Raw genomic sequence first — 9,392 nt, 5'->3', positions numbered from 1 at the left:
CTTCAGTAGGGACGCGATCAACGCCTATTTGGGTAATCCTCTCACTTTGGCGGATAATGGGCGGTGTGAGTACCGTGCCAAAGAAATGGCCAATGATTGGGACCTTCCTACCATGAGTGCTCATTTGTGCCTTAAGGGAAGGACTTTTGATTTGAATGATCAGGGATTTCCAAAGTCGTGGAAGAGGGAGAACTTGAACTTGGAAGCAAGGGCCTATTTGGTGCTTCTATTGAATAATATTCGGCCACGGAGCCATAGCACCACCATTCCATTGGACGTCGGATGCCTCTTGTACTACATCATGATTGGTAAATCAGTAGATGTAGCATCCATCATTGCGGGGGAGATGCGCAAAGTTGCGACTAGTGGAACCAAGTTCGGTGGGAAAGCCGGTGTTCTAACATATCCGGGGCTGATTATGGGACTTTGTCGAAAGGCAAATGTGCCTATTCCGGATGACGTACACTTGTCTATCACCAGTATAATTAATGATGCTTATTTGAACAGGTTTTTCCAGAGCCAAATGGACAGAGCTGAAGGAGCAGGCACTTCTTCCTCTAGACCCCGAGCCCGCAATACGCCAGCATTTGATCAGATGGCGTTCGCCACCTACTGCTGTGAGAGTTTTGAGGCTTCTAGAAGGTCTCAATCATTCATTTTTGATGCTATGCAGCAGCAGTTTCAGAATACCTTTCTTGCGCCCGAAAGCCCGCACTTTTCTGGCCCCGGCGGAGTATGCTGCTTATTCTAATTGGCCTGAGGGCAGGCCCGCATTTATGGGGGGTGCAGGAGGTGGTGGTGCGACCCATGATGATGAGATGGAAGATGTCCTTGGATCCGTAGGTGGTGGACATGATGAGGATGAGTGAAGACTTTTGTTTGGAGTAGTAGTAGATTTTTATTTTGAGTTTTTTTATTATTATTGTTTTTGTTTAGTTATGATTGTACTTTTGGTGGCTCTTGTTGCACCATAAACTTTGGTTTATTAATTGCATGGATCTTTTGTGAGATTTAATTGTGTGTTGCAATGAACTTTGGTATGCCCCATTTTTTTGTTTAATTTTTCTTATTCTTAAGTTAAGCGTGAAGGAACCAAGTAATGCAAGCAAGGAAGGAAGCGTAGGACACTTCGAGTGGTGATGATAAGAATTGGTGTCAGCATTTCAAGGTACACTTTATCGCTTTCTAGACTTAACATGAATGGTTTGATGGTGTGTTGCAAATTTCATTTCATAAATTCCTTGAGATACATGTCATTTTTGAATCAAAGTAGAACTTAACCAATTGTGAGGTAGCTTTCCATTATACACTAAATGCGGAAAACCGAACATTATTTCAATTCATTCTTATCATGCTAAATCATGCATTAATCTATTTTTGTGAAAATGATAGAGGCATTGTTTGTTATTGAGAAAAACCACTTGGCAAAAAAAAGTTTTGAATCAACTAACCTTGTGAGGAGTGATCCTTAGTTAACCCCCTTTGAGCTTGTTTTAGGATTCATTTGATTAATAAGTGTAAACTCATTGAAAATTTTGCAAATAAATGAATCCTAATTTCTTTCGTTTCAATTGAACCTTCAACCGAGTTTGTTTGCAAATTTTATCTTTCGCCTATGTCTAAGTAGGGAGCATTATTGAATAAATTTGGTCTTGAAATCTAAAGTTGGGGAGAGTAAATTAGAAGAGTTGATTAGAAACTTGGAAAAGTGATGTTTTAGAAAAGGTGAAAGTGTGAAAAGAAACAAGAAAAAATAAGTCACCTTTGAAATTATGGAGCAAAGAAAAAGAAAAGAAAGAAAAAAAAATAAAAAGAAAGCTCATGGTTATGTGGATGTGAAAAATAAGAAAAGAAGAAAGATTGGGATCAAAAAACGGAAATTGTTGTTGAGTTTGAATTAATGGGAATGCTCCCTTAGGATAGGCATTTTTGTTGAATTCTCTTAATCATATCCTTTCTTGTAACCCAAGCCGCATTACAACCTTTGAAAGACCTCTTGATTCTCATTTTTCACATTATTTAGTATTTGCTTTGATGACTGTTGAATGTAATTTTAAGTGTCGGGTTTTTGTTATCGTATCCACAGGGATTGTGAGATATCACCGCCTTTCGACAGTTGTTTTAATTCTTAGCTTAAGGTAACAATGGGGTTTTGGTATTTGTCACGGTATCTTGCATAAAAGTATAATAAAATGCGGTAAAAGTTTTGGTTTGAATATTTGAGAAATATTGCCAAAGTTAGGGTTCGACGATCACTTTGCATGTATATGTTCGATCAACAAAACTTATAAACTCCTTTAGATGATAAACTATTTCACAAAGTCCTCCCAATGTGTTTATCTCTAACACACATTGTGAGTTTTCCCATTTTGATCCATTGTTTATCTCTAACACAATCTATCAAAATGACAACTTTTTGGTTCAACCTTATGGTGAACAAAATCATTCATTACTATCTCTAGCTAATAAACAAGATTGGATGAAAACCTAGGTTAAGAGTTGGTAAACATCTCTCGATCATAAACCAACACAAAGAGTTTTCAATAAGAACAAAGTTTTCACCATATATTCACCATTAAAGAATTTACAAATGAAGATCCTTACATTTACACACAAAGCTAATGATCATCTACATCTAACCTTGACAAAATGAAGGACTTAGCTACTCATTTTCATGGTAGCTTGGTCAATAAGTTTCGGAAGAAGGTTGATCAACATCCGAGTCGAATAATCGAGATTGGATGGGAATCCACCTTCTTTTTGTGAAAGATGGTTAAGAGATGAAGAAAAATGGTTTCTAGGTCATAAAAGATCCTTAGAACAATGCTGTAAAATATCTAGAAAAAGTACAAAAGTATGGAAAAATAAGGTATGGGTCCAAAAAGTAGCCCTTGCTACTTATAGAGCTGCTACTGGGCTGTCATGCTCGCTAGGCGAGCAGAATGGCTCGCCTAGCGAGCCCCTAAATGAAGCACCTGAGGCACCTGCGCCTAGAGAAACCACCATTGCCAGACTGTCATGTTCGCTGAGCGAACAAAACCTTCGCCTAGCGAAGGCCACGCTTCAACCTTCGCTCCAGCGAGGTTGAGAGGTTTTGCTACTGGAATGCTCGCTGGAAGCTTGCTAAAGGCTCGCCTAGCGAGTGAGTGCTGGCTGCGCTTTTCACCAAGTCTGGACGTGTTCGCCACACACCTCGCTGGAAGCTCGCCTAGAGAGTGTGGTTATGTTTGCCACTGTAAATTACTGGAGCCTTTCGCTGGGCTCTCGCTGGACGCTCGCCTAGCGAGTCCTTCGCCACAGCCCTCGCCTAGCGAGCAAGCTGATGAATGCTTGTTTTATTTGATCCCTTTGCCAAATTTCTTGTGTCTTCACTTTCTATTATTTCATGCCTACTTCCTGCACAATAACACACAAATCAAAGGTACCAAGATCGTTTATCATTGAATTGCATTTCATCTAAAACAAAGGTGGTTTCAAACACTTTAGCAAGGAAATGGAGTGAAAGATGCCCACATTTGATAGCTCAAATAAGCACTTTTGGGCATCTAACAATGACCGCATGATTCGAGTTATTGTTGATTTAATTGTTTGGATGAGTGAAAGAAAACCTTCATGTTTATTCATCATTATTATGATGTGTGTGTAAGTTTGATTCATTTTTGACATGTATTACTTTGAATTCCTTGGTATGTTATTTGCACCAAACCATTGTTCTTATTCATGTTTTGTCTAGCATTGAGATAGGTGGATTGAGAAAGTGCCACACATTTTTGAACCATTTGAATGTCCTTGGTTAATCCTTGTTTCAATCTATTGTTTCATTACTTTGGTTGTTTTGGTGAAAACTTTTGTTTAGGGACAAACAAAATGATAAGTTGGGGAGAGTTGTTAGGGACCAATTAACACTACTTTTCATATATTTTTATTGGTCCCTTTTACCATTTTCTTATTGAATTACACAGTTTTATCCTCACAATTTAGTAAAAATGCAATTAAGTTTAATTGATTATGTTTTGAGTAGATATTTCACGTATTTGTTAGTTTTGTAGAGTTTTTGGACAAGAGAGCATTGGAGTGAATAAGCATAATTTGGAAGAAGTTTCAATGGCAGTTGGAAGCATTTGAAGAACAAAACTTGAGAGAAATGTTTAAATGAAGCTTGCAAGGCAAAGAAGCTGAAATTGCTTCAGTTCGCGCCGCGACCAGGGTTGGCGCCGCGAACCTTGCAAAAACAGCAAGCTTCACATTTGGTTTGGGCCAATTGTTTTGTTTTCAACCCAACTTAAGTGTGACAGTTTTGTATCATTTTTAGAGTGTTTTTCAGTTTTAGACCAAAATGGAACATTTAAGGAAAGGATGAACTCTTTTAAGCATACAATGGAAAAAAAGGAAAAAAATATTCACAAGTTGTAGAAGAAAAACAGAGCTTACTTTGGTATTTCATTTTGCTGTCAAATATGATGATGAGGAGCTAAACCCCACTTTGTCAAGATTGGAGGTAGTAGATATTCCTTATTGTTTATGTATTCCATTTGACTCTTATATGTGACAAAAGGTTATTGATGTAATGAATGATATTTTTGCCCTATTTTGAATATTCAGATTTGAGTTGTTGTTGAGAAAGATTATTCAAGTCTTGACTTAAAATATGCTTTCAAGTAGTGAATGAGTTGTAGAAATAGATTTATACACTACTCTTCTTTTGTATCAAACATTAAAGATTGTTATACTGATAGTTAGGTAGAGAAATCATTTAACCATTAATATAGTGATTATCACAATATCATTTAGAAATAAATGATATTGAGAGGATACTTGAATATCATCAATAATTTTAAGTCCATATAGTTGTTATTAAGGAAACATAAGAAATTTGGATAGTGAACTCCAATCTTGCCAAGCCTTTTATATTTGATTAAAACTATTTTTATTGTCTTAGTGTCATTTTACTCAAAAGATAACTATTCAAACAAAACAACTTGGTTTACATTTTAAACTTATAACAATTTGAATTATAGAACGGCGATAATAACAACCAATCTCTGTGGATACGATACAAAAATATTTGCCGGAAATATACTTTTCAACATTATTCAACCGGCGTAAGTACAATAATTGCCCTAGGTCCAATAGATAGGATAAGGTTCAGTATTTCATATGTGCCCAAAATCAATTTAAAAGAGTATCTCACATAAAAAGCATTAAGAATAATAAGGAATTGAATGACATTATAGATCAAAAGGTTCATATAAAGTCAAATCAACATATACCCAACAATATTGAAAAATATTCATCACACACAACCTAACCTAGAGGATCTTAGCTACTCATAATTCAGATTATAATATCACAATTGATAGATGAAAATAGCATATAAATTCCCTTAAAGTAATGGCCTCTAATGACTTCAAATGTCCTAAAAACTCCTTTGATCCTCTCCAAATTGTGTTTTTCTCTCCAATTTTTGTAACCCTTATCAAAGTATAAATATTTCCCTTAAAAAGAGCTCATAATGGATCAAATGCATCAGAAAATTCCCATAAAAGGGATCATCGCATGCGTGATGACTTGCATCATGCGATGTAGCTTTTATGGCTCTATCGCACGTGCGATGCTACATGTGATTTTTCCCAAAGTTGCACTTTTTTTGCTCCCTTTCACCCAAATTTTCACTAAGTCCACAATCCTAACACTTAGATATTTTTATCTCATTGTTTGGTCTTTCTTCTTCATTTTAGCTCATCTTTCACTTGTTTTGATTCGATTCTTCGACTAAAATCATGTCATGATGGACTATCATTACAATCCCAAACTTGAATCGTTGCTTGTTCTCAAGTGACTCGCTTGCAACTACACATTTCAACAGAAAACAAGTCGCACAATAACAATCGAACATCACCAAATTAAATTTTTATTTTACCTGACCATCGTTCTAGCTTCCAACTTTTATCCTGAAAATTTAGAAAACATCCTCAAACATTGACGAGTACTCAACAGTCTCTCAGCTCACTTTGACTCACTCAATAGATAGGATTATCTCTCAATCAACATGAAAAATCAATTATGCTTAGCTTGATCATATTCTAATATAGTTCATCACATTAAATCACAACATACACATTAGAGCTCTGCTTATGTTTGGGTAGGATATTTTTAGGAAAGTAGGTTTAAACCTTTGGAGTTGCTTGCCTATTTATCCTTCTATCAGCATACCTCTTTGTTCCTTTTTTACGGTAATAGAGATCTTTGGTCCTTCTTCTACTTTCATTCTTTTTCTTTTCTCTTTTTTTTAAAGAAGTGTTTTTTTCCACTTCTTTTTTTTTCTCATAAATTTTAAAAAAAATTGGCCAATATTCTCTAGTACCCCAACCCCAAACTTAAAACTTTGCTCACTTCCAAGAGCAACCTCAAACTTAAAAATTTTCATACACTCTAGAAACTATACTTATACCTACCTCCAAATAGAGGATGGAAAGAAAGATATTTCAAGTCATATGGATAAGAATTTTAGTCTACGTCACCGAAACAAAGGCTAAAGTTCAAAGTGGTTAGCAGTGGATATACCTACTACTACATGGTAGTTTAAAAAGGCTCAAAGTTGTAAACAAAAAACTGCCTCATTGTGTGTCAGTCAAACCAGATGAACTTAATCGGAAATAGATCAAACCAGATAAAATAATAATGCATGGGTACACTCATAGACAAAGAAAAGTGAATAATGAAATTTATTTGACTCAAACCTTACTAGATGAGGTATATGTAGCTTGAGTACAAGTTCGTTGATTTTTTTCTCATCCTTTGCCTTCAAGTTGCAAGTTTTTATTATAATGATCAAGTTTTATTTTGGATCATTTGTTCAATCCTAAAGTGCTAAACTTGCAAATCTAAAAAGGAAACACAACTACAAACTTGTTTAGTAAATACATTTATCTAAATATCACAAAGGGGAACCAAGTATTCTAGTTAATACTCTAGATTGACTTGAGAGATTCTCTTGTTGGACGTAAAAGGGAATCGCAGAAATTAATACAAATTTATAAAACTCAAAATTAACATGTCATTGGAGAAGAAAATTCTTGCACATCTTGCATGGTGTTGTTGAAGTATTGGTTATGTTTGGTCCATTTTTCCCTCGTCTGATTCACGATGATGCTCGAGAGGAGCGGCTTCGCTTTGGACCCATTGCCTGAAACAACATCAACAACACTAGAAAGTGCAAGGAGATTGGAAAAAAAGTATAGGGTTAGAGAGAGTGTTTAGTCTCTCTTTCTTCTTTCAATCCCTTTCTCAAGTCTTTTTCTAACTGATCATAAATGTGACATGCTACAAAAAAAATTAATTAAAAATAAACTGAATTTTAAATTTTACAAATGAAATAAAAATTTATCTGATGGGATGCCTCTCATTAAGCGCTTCTTTAAGGTCCAAAGCTTTACCTTTCCATTTTTATTTTAGGGCAGCATATATGACAAGAAAAACACATCATCCTTATTCTTCCTTTTGTTTGGTAGGAATTCCATAACTTTCAGGAATTGAAGGTTTTTCTTTCATATTCTCTTCAGCTTGATAGTATTTAACAAGACATAAATCTCATCCAATATTTCATATATTTCTCCTCTTTTATCAGCCTCGTTGCTAGGTGTGGGACTATTCTTTTGTTGAATATCTTGTAGACATCTATGTCTAAACAAGTTATTGCACTTGAAGATTCATCCAAAACTATATAACCTTCATATTGCATTCTTGTTCTTTTACCACATATTACTTTTACCTTCGTTTTTTTTTCTATTCTTGCTTCTATTTCTGTATCAAATGGTGTGCGCTTTTCTTCTTATTTCTCTTTTTCAATTCCTCCTTCATCGACGACCTCACATTCCTGTTTGAATTCTCTTTCAATTTATTTATCTTCGGGACTATCTAAATTTTTTCCATCAAACTCCCCACTGGAGGTCAGTTTTAATTCTAATTGGCTAGATACTATACCAAGTTGTAAAGCTAACTTCTCAAAGGATACTTCCATGTTCCTTTGTAAGGTTTCTTTATGCCTGTTGATTTTCCGGAAATTGGTTTGAGTAATCTTTATGAACTGAGTCAAGGTTTCTTCAACTCCTCCTTCATCGAATACCTCTCATTCCTGTTTGACTTCTCTTTCAAATTTCGCATCTCTAGGACTATCTAATACATTTTCATAGAAATACCCATTAGATCTCAGTTTGTTAATTGGCTAGATACTTAACCAAGTTACATCTCTAAATTCTCGAAGGATGTTTCCATGTTACTTCGCACGGTTTCTTGATGCCTGTCGATTTTCTCAAAATTGAGTTGAGTCATCTTTATAAACTGAGTCAGGGTTTCTTCAAGTTGAGATGATGAATCTTCTTCCCATGAATAATCAGTGTTTATGTAAGGTTCTTCCTTTGAATAATTTCCTGCAAGTTTTTGAATTAGAGTTTCTGCTCCATGTTCCTTTGTATAAGCTACAAACTTTTCTAAAGTAGAAGTTATTTCCTCTTGCATGATTGTCTAGACCATGTGTCGCATCTCGAAAAATACGATTCCTCGATATGGCCACGGAAAAAATTATGTTCGAATAGAGTCGCCACCGAACTTTATTTATTCCAATGAAGAAATAGGAAAATATTGATAAAACCTTTAAAAAATAAGAATAATGGTCGTCGCAACCATATTCGGGTTTGGGAGTTGATTACGCAAGGGGAAGGTATTAGCACCACTCACGTCCGTTGTACTCAACGGAAACCTTTTAGTTCAATTTTGCGATTTTGAGTGTTAACTTACGTTGTTTGTTTTCTTCGGGTTATAAATATATTGAAAATAGAAATGGATGGGAACCTCAAAAAGGGGAAAAGGGAGGTTTTTTATTAGTGTGCTCGCAAAGATACAGCAATCTCCTGCCTACGTATCCTTATGGTGCAATAAGAAAATCAGAGTATTCGTAGTTTGGGGAACTACGGTTGGTTGGTGTCTTTTAGTGAACAACTGTTTAGATCGTGTTCTAAAGGCTAAACGTTGGTTTGTCTACTCTCGGCGGAGGCTTAAGCATTGGTTTGTTATGCGCATTAGAAAGGATTAAATGGTGTTCTTTCTGAAAATAGTTTTGGTCACACGGGGGTGACAAGTTGGATTAATATGTGGGATATTTTGATTGGTTGAGATGTTTTTATTTGGATGACAATTACTCGGATAGTTGAGTAAGACAACTCGTATCCTAACAGTCGGCAAAGGGAATAGAAGACTCTAGACCACTTTCTTTTTCATCCTTAATTATAGAAAGTATTTGATAATACTTAAGGTGTTTTGAATGGATGACGAATACTCGGATAATCAAGTAAGACAACTCGTATCCTAATAATCGGGAAAAGGAATAGAAGAAT

The 9,392-nt window shown here is 35.5% G+C and overlaps 1 pseudogene; it reads left to right on the top strand.

Annotated features, from left to right (window-relative positions):
* The first annotated feature begins 776 nt into the window (after positions 1 to 776).
* The window catches only part of LOC127081921 (transcription factor SPATULA-like), a 63,371-nt pseudogene continuing 54,755 nt past the window's right edge, over positions 777 to 9,392 (top strand).

The sequence above is a fragment of the Lathyrus oleraceus genome, chromosome 5 (genome assembly GCF_024323335.1).
Source record: "Lathyrus oleraceus cultivar Zhongwan6 chromosome 5, CAAS_Psat_ZW6_1.0, whole genome shotgun sequence".
Taxonomy (NCBI): domain Eukaryota; kingdom Viridiplantae; phylum Streptophyta; class Magnoliopsida; order Fabales; family Fabaceae; genus Lathyrus; species Lathyrus oleraceus.
This window is presented reverse-complemented; position numbering and strand designations above follow the sequence as displayed.